Genomic DNA, 15476 nt, shown 5'->3' on the forward strand with positions numbered 1-15476 from the left:
TTTCTATTGTTTGGTTTCTGTTTTTAGATTTAGTTTTAAATCTTTGGGAGTTTCTGGGGATCATTGGCACTATTGGATATTTGCATCCACCATTCACCTATTTACAGGTTGTTTCATCTATCCATTCTGGCAGTTTGTGATATATGAAAATACACGTGAAAAATGAAAATAGAACAAAACCCCATGGCCCACCTGGCCTGTAACACACAGCCGTGGTGCCTGTACATCTCATTGTACACAACTCATTCAAATCTCCTGGGGAAGTGAAATACAAGATTACAAATTAGTGAACATGTATCTCCATACTCCTCCACCTCCCCCCCCACCCCCCACCCAAGGCTATCTGTCCCTCTGGCCTAGATTATTATTTTGTGACAGCTACTTTTTATTTCATTTGATCTTCATCTCAGCCAAAATAAAACCCAGATCTTGTTGGCTAGATCTTAGTAACTGATTTCACCATACAGCATATTAGTGTGCAAAGCATATCCACGATTTTCTGAGAGGAAATTCCATGTAAATATCTTCCTCTCATTCAACTCACAAAAATAACTAGTCGGTTAAGCTAATGGTACTTTTTCTCTGCTGAGTACCTATTATCACACAGGTAGGAAATTTCACCCCAGAGGCATACAGTGTATCTCTCTAGATTGTTCTAACTTAAACATTCTTGCAATGATTACATGGAAAATAGTTGGTCACATTGTGCAATTCATGAAGTAGTACCAATCCAATATTAAGTAAGCCACAAATGTTAGATATCTCCTTTAATTAAAAAAAAGTTAGATCTTAAGCATTAACCCCAAAAACTAAACTCGAAGTGTGTGTGTGTGGCAAATTCCCAAACTCCAAGTCCAGGAATAGTTCTCAAAGTTCAGTTCAGCAAGCCATAAGGTGAAACGTGAGCAAAGGTTTCTGCAAAACCACCGTTGACTGAAGAGGAAATACAGAGAGTAATTACGAAATCCAAATGTTCCATGATGGAACCCATACGACACCTCAATCACTGATGATCTCCATTCCCTTGTTCCGAAGTATCTGCCACCCCGAAAGGCATTTGAGACATGGCCATCCACACAAACACCTGTTTCCTTCTACCAGGTTAACGACAAAGTGGACTCCACTGGATTATTCCAAAAATCCAATACGTGGATTGTAGTGACAGACACAGTTATTGTTTTTCATCCATCGATACAGAGACCAGCAGGCAGGGTCTCTCTCTCTTTTCTCTCTGACTGACCGCTCCAAAAACGTCACCAAGTCCTTATCTCCTGTTGTTGCTGTAGTCACGCCACACACACACTACTGTACTATGCCTTAAAGGGATATTCACCAATAGTAACCTAATCTGTAACAAATGGAAAAACAAACATTTAAAATAATTATTCATTCTGTGTGCTTCACTTTAGCACAAAGTCGCCCAGTACTTGGGTTAACGGATCTGGTAAGAGATGCCCCCTCTGTTATGATTTGGTTTATGTTGACTCATCACTGTCATCGACCATATCAAGTGTCAGCCTGATGTGGGCTTCATCCTCTTTGTGCCAGCAGGTCTTTGACACTGTTATTTCAGTTGTGTCACGCTGCCACTTTTTGTCTTCCTGCTGTATTTTGCATTTCTGGTTTCCCTGTTCCATGTACAGCATCTGTTAACTCATCTCTGAGTTATGGGGCTGAAATGATTGCTCAAGTTGAAGCAATCTTTGTGATGATATACCTTTAGCAGTCCCAAGAGCTGTAATATTGTGCTTCCTAGTATGGAAGTAATATCTTTCTGGTCTACAACAATGAAATGCACATTGTAGCTCTCTTGATTCTTTGGGTTCATCACCTTCAGATCTCCCAACAGGTTTCAGTATAATACATTAACAGCTCATGATTTGTTGACTTCTGCATTGCACTGCACAGCCTCTAGGCTGATGGCTTGCTTTGGGAGTACATTACACGTTGCTTCTGAGCTAAGTTGAAATGTCACTTGTTTCCCTTGTCTTGATGTAGATACATCTAGTTGGTGTCACTTCCAAAGAATGGCTTCCATTTGGCACCAAGTGTATTGTGTTGAAATGGCACTCTGAATCTGACCTTCTTTGTGATCTTGCGTGCTCAGATTATTAACTCCATGGACTTTTGTTGTCCTCTTTATTATGTACCATTTGTAGATGTGATTTTCTATTTCACATCATGTGTACTTTTTCCCAAACACAGGGCATTTCTTTTTCAGCTACTTATATTGCTGCACATATCACTTGTGACATCTCAGCTACCTTGGCTCTTTTATTTCCCCTATTGTACCACTTCTCTTGTGCTTCACTACATGTACTTCCTTCTGTTGACCATTTCTAGACTGGTTTGGATACCTCTGCAGCTTATGACAGTATCAACTTCTGTAGTGTTAACTCTATCCCACCTGGTAGCCTTGCCCTCAGGCTGGAGTCTTGGGTTCCACAAATAACCCAATCACTGAACAAGTTCTGCAAGACTGGAATTATCTGCTAAAAGCATTGGCTCCTTTAACAAAGTATCGGAGGATTCTCCCTGATCTAGGTTGAGTATTCATTTCTGGATTACAGTGTGACTGCATTCTCCAAAGTTTCATTTCAGTGCTTTATCTTTTTGATACAATTTTTTACCATGTGATCCATGAGACAAATAATATCTTTCTTCTGTATTATCTGCCGTAGCTAACTGAAAATAGAATGTAAAGTCTTCCCTCCAATGACACCATTCTTTAACCATTACGTGCCTGGAAATTCAGCCCTTAGACATTTATTTGGTCCACTGTATATGCTCTCAATTGAATCAGAAAGCTTGCTGTCTCGGCACACATTTATGTGTTATTTCAATTGGGAGGGATCATGCCTGATGTTCTGCATTTGGATGGAGTTCAAAAAAAGTTTTATCAAACAGTACTTCCCACCATGTTTCTTGCTTTCACTCACTCAAACATTGGAAGATAGCTGGTTGCTCATAAACAAAGTTACTTATAAAATAACTTATCAAATGCAAAGCACATTTCAGCCCCACGAGTCATAGATGAGTGAGCAGATGTTGTACATGGCACAGGGGAATCAAAAGTGCAAAATGTGGCAAGGAGACCAATAGCAGACAAAATTGCAAAGACCTGCCACCACAAAGAGTTGGAGAGGCAGTGAGGGTGGAGCCCACATCAGGCTGACACATGATATGGCAGTGGGGACTCAGCACACATCATATAGCACAGATTATAATGAAGGAGGGCAGCTCTTATCAGAGCAACAGATATGGTACCACCCACTGCATTCCATCCTCAACCTTCTTTGTTACCTCATTGAATAAGTTGGTCAAATTTAATTTATCTTTAACAAATTCATGTTGATTTTCCTTTATAAATTCAAGCTTTTCCAAGTGCTTATTAATGGAATGCTTTATACATGGCTACAAAGGCAGAGACTATCAATTAAAGTTAATTAATTATCGAACAGGAAGAATGTAAAAATATGATGGAGCAAAAGTAGAAGGGGGAAGAACCTGCATGTATTTAGTGCTTACATGAACTCAGGACATCCCAATCCATTTCACAATCTAGTATTTGAAGCGCAATTGCTTTTGCAATACTGTATAGGGAAATATGGTTTCAGATTTGCATAGAACAACGTGCCACATACAGTAATGTAATCAATGGCCAACTTTTTTTTAAACTGCTACTTGGCTGGCTAGCTCCAGTTGAATACCCAAACACTGATACTTTTCAGATTTACTGATCTATGTTGTAAATTGTATATAATAACGTTTGCAAATTGCAAGAGACTAGTACATTTATTTGAGCTCTGCAAAGAATTTTAGCCTTGAAAAATTGTTTATTATTTCTCATCATGAAGGAGGAACATTAGTTAGTAGTCAACTGCCATATCTAGGTTTTAACCCTCTGAACACATCAGATATTGGGATGATTTGGTATGAACAGCTCCACTGTGCAAGGTACCTCTGCACGATGCACATTACAGAGAAGAATCGAATTGAACAATGAGCTTTGCTTATAACTTTACTAACGTGTGTTGTTTTGTTATTAATATTAAATTTCATTAATATTCTTGAATGCAGTTTGATATGGAGAAGGTAATCACATCATATTTTCACAATATTGAGCTTAAGAGGTACAGGATTTAATTCCTGTAGCTAAAAAAATATAAAATGTTTCAAAGTTAAAATTCTTTAAAAAATGTGGGCTTTTACATAGAATTGGTGCAAACTCAGTAGACCAGATAGCAGTCTTCTGTACTGTAACTATTCTATGATTCTTTTTATTTTTATTGCAGCATATGATTGTATTGAAATACAAGTAATAATTAGAGGTTATTTTAAGAAGGAAAGTCCCTCTAAAAACATAAGTGTGTGGCTTACCACACAATCTTAATGCAGTCAGCTTCATTTAGCAATAGGCCAGTTAGCTTGATGTCTGTAGTTGGGGAAAATGTTTGAAGCTATCATTAAGGAAGAAATAGCAAGACATTTGGATAGAAATGGCTCCATCAGGCAGACACAGCATGGATTCAGGAAGGGCAGGTCCTGTTTGACCAACTTATTGGAGTTCTTTGAGGATATAATGAGCACAGTGGATAGAGGGGAACAGGTGGATGTTGTACACTTGGATTTCCAGAAGGCATTCGATAAGGTGCCGCGTAAAAGACTTATCCATAAGATAAGGATGCATGGAGTTGGGGGTGATGTATTAGCATGGATAGAGGATTGGTTAACCAATAAAAGGCAGAGAGTTGGGATAAATGGGTGTTTCTCTGGTTGGCAATCAGTAGTGAGCAGGGTGCCGCAGGGGTCGGTGCATTAACGATTTAGAAGAGGGGACAAAGTGTAGCGTATCTAAGTTTGCTGATGACACTAAATTGAGTGGAAAAGCAAATTGTGCAGAGGATGCAGAGAGTCTGCAGAGAGATATGGATAGGTTAAGTGAGTGGACAAGGGTCTGGCAGATGGAGTACAATGTTGGTAAACGCATGGCCATCCACTTTGGAAGGAAAAATAGAAGATAAGATTATTATTTAACTGGTGAAAGATTGTAGCATGTTGTTGTGCAGAGGGACTTGGGAGTGCTTGTGCATGAATCACAAAAAGTTGGTTTGCAGGTGTAACAGGTTATCAAGAAGGCAAATGGAATGTTGGCCTTCATTGCTAGAGGGATTGAATTTAATAGCAGGGAGGTTATGCTGCAACTGTACAGGGTACTGGTGAGGCCGCACCTGGAGTACTGCGTGCAGTTCTAGTCTTCTTATTTGAGGAAAGGTATACTGGCTTTGGAGACAGTGCAGAGGAGGTTCACCAGGTTGATTCTGGAGATGAGGGGATTAGTCCATGAGGAGAGATTGAATCACCTGGGACTGTACTCGCTGGAATTCAGAAGAATGAGAGGGTTTCTTCTAGAAACATATAAAATTATGAAAGGGATAGATAAGATAGAGGTAGGAAGATTGTTTCCACTGGTAGTTGAGACTAGGACTAGGGGACATTGCCTCAAGATTCAGGGGAATAGATTTAGGACAGAAATGAAGAGAAACTGCTTTTCCCAGAGAGTAGTGAATCTGTGGAATTCTTTGCCCAGGGAAGCAGTGCAGGCTACCTCATTAAATATATTTAAGACACAGTTGGATAGATTTTTGCATAGTAGGGGAATTAAGTGTTATGGGGGAAATGCAGGTAGGTGGATTTGAGTCCACAGCCAGATCAGCCATGGTCTTATGGAATAGCGAAGCAGGCTTGATGGGCCAGATGGCCAACTCCTGCTTCTGTTTCTTATGGTCTTTTCAAAGTACATGGTTTGTTACGAAGAGAGTTTGTAATTGGCATAGTGGAAAATCATTTGAAATGATTATCCAAGTAACTACCAGCTTTTAGCATCTTTTTATAACTTTGTTTATATTCATAATTGAAAAATCAAAGTGGCAAGGTATTCTGAGCAGAATTTTATTTTTAATATTTATGCATTCTGCCCTGTTTCTGGAGTTTTTCCTGTCCATTGTTACCTCTGTGACTTCAAGACTGCAAAACTTTCTATTTCTTTCCTTTGCTACTTGTGTATGTGCCTTATTACTTACCTTTACTTCTTGAGTTCCATCTTTCGGAATCCATTCTTAAATCCTTCACAGAATTGTAGAATCATTATGACATAAAAGGCAGCTATTCAGTCCATTGAGTCCATGCTGATTCCTTGTCAAGCAATCTCTTCAGTTCAATCCTATGACGATGCAAATTATTTTCCCTCAATTACCTGTCCAGTTCCTTTTTGAAAGCCCTAATTGATTCTGTTTCCACTGCTGTTACAGGCATGGAATCCAAGATCATAACTTCTCTCTGCATAAACAAAATGGTTTTCCTCATATTCCCTCTTGTGTCTTTTGCCCACCATTTTGAATTTGTGTCTCCTGCTCCACAAGCCATCAGCCAAAAATCTTGATACCTCTTAAAAATTCACCATTTTAACCAGAGTGGTCAAACCACACAATGCCTGATTTGTCTTAACGAAATGCTTTATGACATTTTATTGTTAAACCAAGTGATAAAGCAATTAAAATGCTACTGTGAACTGATTCACTTTGCCTCTGCTCTGAAAAGGACAGATTGCAATTTTGTATTGCAGGCAACAAGGACAAGCAGCTCGTGTGGGGGCCTGCATTTTAAGTCTGGAGATCAGACACCAATTACGTAGGAGTTTGTTTCACACTTGCCTGGCCACCCCTGCCAAACTGAGCAGATTTAAAGTCAACACTTTACTTCAAGCCTTATACCAACCTATTGTAGTGGATTCATCTACTGGAAAATGTTGAACATACGGTGGATAGCTGGGGCTGCAGTATCTAGGGATTTAACAGTTTCCTTTGTGAGCTATTTTGTGCAGACTGCAAAACCAGAGTAATTTGTAGTGATTCTTCACTGTGATGTTTATCATTTCCTTCTAGTCAGCTATGTTAGTGCAAAATCACTTTTGTTTTTGCATCCGATATCTGAACTAAGCTCTCCATAGAAGATATAATGTCAGATATTTACCAATTTTATGGAGGATAAAGATCACTTTGTCAAAATCCAACTATGTGCCTAATGTAACCCAAAGCTTTAAAGAAGATTATATTTAAAGTACATTTTAACTCCCCACTCCTATTATGACCATTAAAATGAGACTGCTATTTTAGTTTTGAATTATGACTACTTTAACATTTGTTTTGGTGTTAAGTAGTAACTGAGAACTGGGCTGCATTGTGATAATGTATTTCACCTATGGGCATTATAAGTTAGCAAATGAAAGAGGTAGGTAACATATCAGCTCTGGCATAATTCATATGCAGCTTCAAGAGGTGACCCAGTGTTCTAATTCACGTTGTCACCAAGTCCCACAGATGGTAATGTAAAATATTTATCACTTGTAACCACAACCATTAGTGACAAATTTAGGTCATTCATTGTTCAGATATTGTAAGCAATGTACTCTATCTACAAAGTTAATAATTATTCTATATATTAAATCTACGCAAAGTTTTAAACATAATATTCCATGTAAACAAGAGTAATATGAATAGCAGAGAGAAATGAGAATCTCTAGTTAAGAGTTGTTGAAAATGGTTGTTGTTACTACAGACAAATTCATATTTATCAATATGTGTGAAGATATTTTATACCTTTAATATGGCCATGGTAAGATTTTTTTTTAAATTTAAAATCATCAGTTTTGTTGCTTCATTTCATAATGGAAGGATTGTTGGTCCTTTGATCACTATTTAGCAGCTTAATTTCAAGTGGAACAGCTTGCTTAATATTTTTAAACCTCTGCATGCATGCTCTTCCCACTTCTGTAATAAGTAATGTCAAAATGTTTGCTATAGCAAAAGGATTCATGTCTTTAGCAACCAAGTTTAAATTTGTATTTTTTAATTTGTTGTCTTTTCCATTTATGGACAGAATGGGTGAATGTTAATGGTGAGATTAAATTATTCAATGACTTATTTTAATCCAGAGTGTAGTACTTTGGAAACATCATTTGACAACATTAATGTCAGGCATGGTGCTCATGAACAAGATAGTTCATCTGAGCAATCAGTAAAATTTGGTATTTTTGCCTGTTTTTATTTAAATCAAAGCTTAAATGATGGAGGGAATGATTTAACTTCAGTGTTTCATATTTACAAAAACTACTAGAAGTTCTGCTTCTGCTTTAAATCAATACACATTGCCTCCTTCTGTTGGGTGTTTAAATCAATCAGTGCTAGTAATTGACATTTTTGGAGAATTATTTAACCTTATCAAAAAAATATGAAGTCTGTTTATAATTTCCATTATGCCAAACCTGGTTTTCAATATGGCAAGTATTAATCCACCGTATGTTTTCTTTGCAATGTAAGTTTCTTTGGCAAAACATTATTCATGGTTAAGTCTCCATTATTGAAAAGAAAAGTGCACAAGCAGCCATGATATAACAACTATAATACTGCACTTACATTCTTCTTCAATAATTACATTAATTTCAATTTTAAGGGATGACAATAAATAAGCTGAATGTTATCTTTTTAATACTTTCAGAGCTATTTTACTAATTTCTGTTACTCTCTTACAGCTCAAATTATCATTCGTTTATCCATGTTTATAATTTTCAATTGCATGCATCTTATGGGGATTCATTTCTTGCAGACAATAGTCTTGGCTTTACAGTTTCAGTGCACTCACACCTGATTTCCTGGTAGATTTGAGTTTGGTGGAGCTGTAAAACAATTTGGGGCTATTTGCCATTTTCTAGTGGCTGGCCTTGTGCAAAACAGATTTTTTTCAATGGCTAGTTTACTCTTACAGTGGGGAGAAAGCATAACTGACCCAGGAATGGAAATACTCTGAGTTATAGGGCTATTTTGAGGACAGGAGGGTCAGTACCTTCAGGCTTTTCTTGATCCATATCAGTTTAGCTGATCTTCACCTTACTATCATTTATAAGATTTTGTGTTGAACAGTTCCTTTATATTCAGTGTCACTTCAAAATATATGACTTTATTAAATGTCTATTAAATGAAACAAATAAAATAGCCTTTTATATTTTTTAATAAATTTGAACTTGTTTTGCTCTTTATTTCCTGTTGCAGAAGCATGGGTCCTATTAGGAAATGATAGCCAAATAATCATTCCTTATGTATATCTATAGAATCAATGTTAGCAGGTTTCAGTCCTTGAACACTACTTCATTATTCCTTTTTTTTGGGCACATTATTTATTTGTTTTGTAATTTATAGTAATTTTGTGTCTTTGTACTGTACTGCAAATAACAAATTTCATGACATACAAGTCAGTGATAATAAACCTGATTCTGATACCGATCTATTGCATTTCAGTGTTTACATTAGTACATTTCTAGGGGTAGGTGAATTCTTAGCTTATTGATCTTTTCCCAAACCAGTGGTACTGTCAATTGAAACATCCAAAAACCTTCCACCTGAGATCAATATTTTTTTCTAGCAGAAATAAGTGATCAAAGTGTCAGCAGTCATAACTTGTCAGAGCCATGAATTCAAAGTCCAATTCAAGATTTGAGTGCAAATTTCAGCCTGACATTCCATTTAAGAATTCATCTTTCAAATGGAACATTAAACTGCTGAGGTGAATGAGAAAGAAAGTCAGAAAAGCTTACTTGGTACCCTGGTCAACATTTATCCTTCATTGTGTATAGGTTACCTGCTGTGTTTTCTGACAGCAATGAGTGTTTTTTTTCCACCAAAGAGAACACACCTTTAGTTGTGAAGTGCTTTGGGACATCCTGAAGGATAGAAAGGTAAATAAATGAAAGAACTTACTTTCTGACATGGCCCAAAGTACTTAGAAAGTCTGCAAATTTGGTTTATTTTTCAAATTAAAAAGCTATAAAATCCTCTCAAATTCCTTGGGAGGGATTTTGAATTGGTTTCCAAAGCTAATAAGCAAATCATTAATACCCAGAAAAAAAGCTTGGAAAAATTCATTAAAAAGATACATGCAGGAAATCTGAAATAAAAATAGAAAATACTGGAAATACTTATCAGGTCAGGCAACATCAGTGAAAGAGAGAAGTGGCTTTTATTTAGGACCTGAACTGTTGACATTTTTTTTCCCTCACGGGTGGTACCTGACTTGCTGAGCATTTCCAGCAGTTTCTACTTTTATTGTGATAAACTCCATCACTGTTTAACATCAGTGAAAGCAGAAGAATTTGTTTTCAATATAGCATTTTTTTTTAGTGTTTTGAGGATTTACTCACATGTACCAATTCCCCACTGTTTATGTTTGGTAGTGATTTTATGCAATGTACTTCTGATCATATTTGATCAAGTTAAACATTAATTGACTAAATGAGCTAACAATTTGTGCTGTCTTAGTTTACTGCAGTAGAATATAATACCTATTTAACAAAGTGAAAATGCTTTTCTGTCTGTAACTTGAATCACTCATAAAGTCATTGCTTTAAACAGGTTTAAGATGTTTCTTTTGCAAACTGCTTTTTTCTGTATATTCACTCATCAGTATCTGAAGTTGTGTGTGTTTTATACTTGGTGTGATCACTGCAAAGCAAGCATTGCTTAACCATGGCAATTTTTTGAGGGCAAAGTAGAGACTAATGCCCAACTAAATATACAACCTCGTGCTTCTGGATTGTGCTGAAACATATTTACCACAGCTGCATCTGAAATTTAATTGTACTATGCGCTTACTGACTGTGGCTAACAAATGACATGAAACAATTTGCTCAAGTTGCACCTAGCATTATATGAAAGGCTGTCAGACATTCAGATGGTAAAGGAGTCAGCAGTACCAAAGTGTAAACAAATTGACTGAACATGATATGAGGAAGTGTCAGATGACCTACTTTAGTTACTTATATTTAACCAGTTTTTGGTACTCTCCGAAGGGATGAAGAGGGCAGGAGTGGGAATCGCTTATATGTCCCTTATAAAAAAAATTGGATCACAGATGTCCTTCGCCACATTCACTATATGTGAAGTTCGTTCTAAACTGCAGCTTAATTCCTTGATCGTAGGAGGCTGCATTCAGAGCTCAAACACAAGAACGGGGCAAAAGCAATACACACAATAGCCCATAACAAATTAGTTGTCAACTTTCTACCTGAAGATTAACGTTCTTGCAAAGAATAGAGAAGATTGTCGTTGAATTTATTCAATCTTAATGTACAAATACATCAAGTTCTGCTCAAACTGAAAGCAGAAATTTTAATTTGACCTGTAACCCAACAGCTTCCAACAGCTTAATCATCTTATGCTGGATCAAGACTGTGATATGTTTGAAGACATGTACATCTGTCTCAGCTGTTGCTTACAACTGATTTGAGTTGATTTTGACCTTTCTTCCCACAGAATAATTTTAGAAACATTGTAATAACTAATCTTCAACTTGTGGAATTTTCTTTCAGTGTAATGTAACACAAGTAATTTCTTTGGCTGGTGGAAGTGTTTATTTCCAGTATGTGGACACTAAATTAGCTATCAATCACACAATACTTGATCTCTAATAGAATAAACAGAACACTTCCCCGAAACAGATGGAATTCGTATATCTAAGATCTGAGGACTAATATATTTACCTAAGGATGCAGGCTTGCTCTGTTCTATAAATAAAAACAGAAAATACTGGAAGTACTCAGCAGGTCAAGCAGAATACCTAGGGAGAGAAATCATTCCAGTTGATTTCATCAGAACTACTCTATTCTAACTTTAAGAGGAATATGCCAGCATATGATTGATTTTGGATATTTACTGATGTAAAAACTTCATTTAACATCTGAGTATGTTCTATATGAATTTTCTAGATTTAATCTGCATATTCAAAGAAAGAGGAAATTGTGAGCCTAGTTGAACAGTTTCCTACGTTCACTTGTGGTCCACGGATAAACCATTATCTGTAGTTTACTATTGCAGGTTGATGCACAGACTTTTGTGAGTAACATAGGTTGAAATCTGGAAAGGACTATTCTTTGGAAAAAATATTCAGTAGCTTGATTACTGTGACATTTTTTTCTGTTATAGGAGCTTCCAAAATGACAATTACGAGAATTGATTAGCCAATGAAGAGACAAATTTTTAAACAGGACCAAACTTCTAACAATCTTTTAAAAATGCAGTTAGATCAATTTAAGATGAAAACTTTGTGACTGATTGCTTTGATGAACTGCTTTATTCACGAGTGCTCTGAGCGCAAGATTAGATTTTAGTACTCGAGTTGATATCAGACAACAAGTTGAGAGCAAAATTGTTCATTAAATCACTCACTCTTGATGCTTAAACTCTTATTGCCTGTGAACTAAAGAAAGTAATCAGTATTACAGCTGGCAAACATATATTCAGCCATGTCTATATTTTGAAAGTGCTTAACCAATCATGCATGGTACAATTTTTTGCAACGTTGGTCACCATTTTCCCATGTGGTGGTGTTCAGATTCAAACTCTATATATCATACCCTCTGTTTCACATCCAGCTTACAACACTTCAGCTCCAGCCTCACATTTGGGCTTTTCTAACATCCTGTCAACGAAAAACCAGGACCACAGATTTTTAAAGATTTGCAGAGTTTTCAGATTCCCATCCCATCCATCACTTTGAAATTAATATATAATCATTATGAACATTTTCTATTTACTTAGTGATATTCACCTAACCCCTCCGTCACAAGGTTGTTGACTTGCCTTTCTTCCCTAAATTCCAAGCCAGTTTGCTACCTCATGGGAATATGTTACTGATCTTTCTGTCTTTTTTCTCACAGTTATTGTCTTATAGCTAGCTATCCAGACTTTTGGTTTGAAAAACATTGTTGAAGATGGAAAGGTCATTGATAGGTCTTCCAATCAATTAAATTCATAAGATGGAGTAGTATATTTGATCGCATTGATACATTAGGTGCCCTCTCATTTATATTTAGGGTCTTATGCTTTAGAAAGGCCGTGAATGTTGTTATGTGTAATTTTATCCTAATGTTTTAGTATTTCACTATACAGTTTTATACTTTTAAAGAATGTGAAAGAGGCAATGTACAATTGTTCATTTGCTCATGACCTCATCTAATAGTTGTTTGATGGTATCCTGGAATTAGAATTCATTATAAAGTAACATATTCCTCCCATGACTTAATAAGTTTACGTATAAGGTAGCAAAAATAGAAGTTGTAATCTTACCATACTCAATGGTCATTCTGAGTTCAGTTAATATTTCTACTACAGATATCATGAAGGAGGTATCATGTAATGAAGATGTTTCAGATATACTGTTTATCCCATGAGAGGATTGACTTGATTCTTAATTGCCAGTGATTGAGTTAGTTAGTACACTGGTGGAATACAAAATGTTGCTCATGAATCTGCATCATATATTTGGTTTTTTTATGTCAAATAAGGTAACATCTCTGTCAAGTGAAATAACTTTTAAATGATAACTTTTAAATAATTTTTTCTTACATTTATATAGCATGGATGAAATGTGAAATCCATTTTAAACATTCACCCTATCAAGTGTCTTTAAAATAATAAAGATTTCAATTGGACGAAGTGGTATCGGAAAAAGTCTTCCCTGATTTTTATACTGCCAACGGCAATAGTTTGTAAAATAAATTGAAATTTGATGGAGATTAATTTAGAATTCAGAATCAGGTTTATTATCACTGACATATGTCATGAAATGTGTTGTTTTGTGACAGCAGTACAGTAAACTATAGAACCATAGAACAATATAGCACAATACAGGCCCTTCGGCCTACCATGTTGTGCCGACCTTTAAACCACGCCTAAGACTATCTAACCCCTTCCTCCCACATATCCCTCTATTTTAAATTCCTCCATGTGATTATCTAACAATCTCTTGAACTTGACCAATGTATCTGCCTCCACCACTACCCCAGGCAGCGTATTCCATGCACCAACCACTCTCTGGGTGAAAAACCTCCCTCTGATATCTCCCTTGAACTTCCCACCCATTACTTTAAAGCCATGCCCTCTTGTATTGAGCATTGGTGCCCTGGGAAAGAGGTGCTGGCTGTCCAATCTATCTATCCAAGTACATAATAATTACTATAAGTTACAAAAATAAATAAATAGTGCAAAAGAGGAGTAATGAGGTAGTGTTCATGGACTGTTCAGAAATCTGATGGCGGAGGGAAAGAAGCTGTTCCTGAAATGTTGAGTGTGGGTCTTCAGGCTCCTGTACCACTTCCCCAATGGTAGTAATGCGAAGAGGGCTTGTCCCGGATGGTGAGAGTCCTTAATGATGGATGCCACCTTCTTGAGGCATCGCCTCTTGAAGATGTCCTTGATGGCAGGGAGGGTTGTGCCCGTGATGGAGCTGGCTGAGTCTACAACCCTCTCAGAATGCTCTCCACCGTACATCTGTAGATATTTGCAAGAGTCTTTGGTGACATACCAAATCTCCTCAAACTCCTAATGAAGTAGAGCTGCCAGTGTGCCGCCTTTGTGATTGCGCCATGTGTTGGGCCCAGGATAAATCCTCTGAGATGTTGATGCCCAGGAACTTGAAGCTGCTCATCCTTTCCACCACTGACCCCTCAATGAGGACTGGTGTGTGTTCTCCCAACATTCCCTTCCTGAAGTCCACAATCAATTCCTTGGTTTTGCTGACATTGAGTGCGAAGTTGTTGTTGCAACACCACTCAACCAGCTGATCTGTCTCACTCCTGTACACCTCGTCATTGTCATCTGAGATTCTGCCAACAACAGTGGTGTCACCGGCAAATTTATAGATGGTATTTGAGCTGTGCCTAGCCACACACTCATGAGTGTAGAGAGAGTAGAACAGTGGGCTAAGCACGCATCCTTGAGGTGTGCCTGTGTTGATTGTCAGCAAGGAGGAGATGTCACTACCAATCCGCACTGACTGTGATCTCCCAATAAGGAGGTTGAAGATCATTGGGACATTCATTCCATGAACTTGTTTTTGCATTCCATTAGATCATGACTGGTCTGTAGCTTAACTTCATTTCCCTATTCTTGCTCTATATACTTAGATATCTTTACCTGATGTAAGTTCTATCAAAGTCTTTTCAATTGATGCAGCATTTTCAGGAGGCATTTTCAGATTTCCTCTGAAAGGATTTTCTTTGTGTAAAGTATTTCCTGATTTCACTCCTAAATAATGTCCAAATTAATCTTAAAATCATGTCCTGGCTTCCTCCACCAATTTTCCCACCAGGCTAGAAATAGAAAATATCTTTAAAATATTAAAGACTTCAATTGGATTATTTATCAGTCCTCAGGACTTGTATTGGTGCTAAGCTGAATCAGACAAGACAGCAAAAGGAGTGCTGCATGAGTCTTGCTGATCTCAAGCAGCAGAGGGAAGAAAAATATCATTCTAGGTTTTCCCCTTCAATTTTTGATTGGTGTCTTTGAGAAAAATACATGTGTGAATACTGGTGGATGATCTGTATCTGACTTGGCTTTGCTGTCCCCACATCAAATATTTTGTCC

The 15476-nt window shown here is 37.1% G+C and overlaps 1 protein-coding gene across 1 annotated transcript in view; it reads left to right on the plus strand.

The window, feature by feature from the left end:
* Window positions 1-15476, plus strand: part of tbc1d5 (TBC1 domain family, member 5) — a 377143-nt gene that overhangs the window by 160126 nt on the left and 201541 nt on the right. The gene's annotated exons all lie outside the window — the stretch shown is intronic.

Source organism: Pristis pectinata, chromosome 5 (assembly GCF_009764475.1).
Source record: "Pristis pectinata isolate sPriPec2 chromosome 5, sPriPec2.1.pri, whole genome shotgun sequence".
NCBI lineage: Eukaryota > Metazoa > Chordata > Chondrichthyes > Rhinopristiformes > Pristidae > Pristis > Pristis pectinata.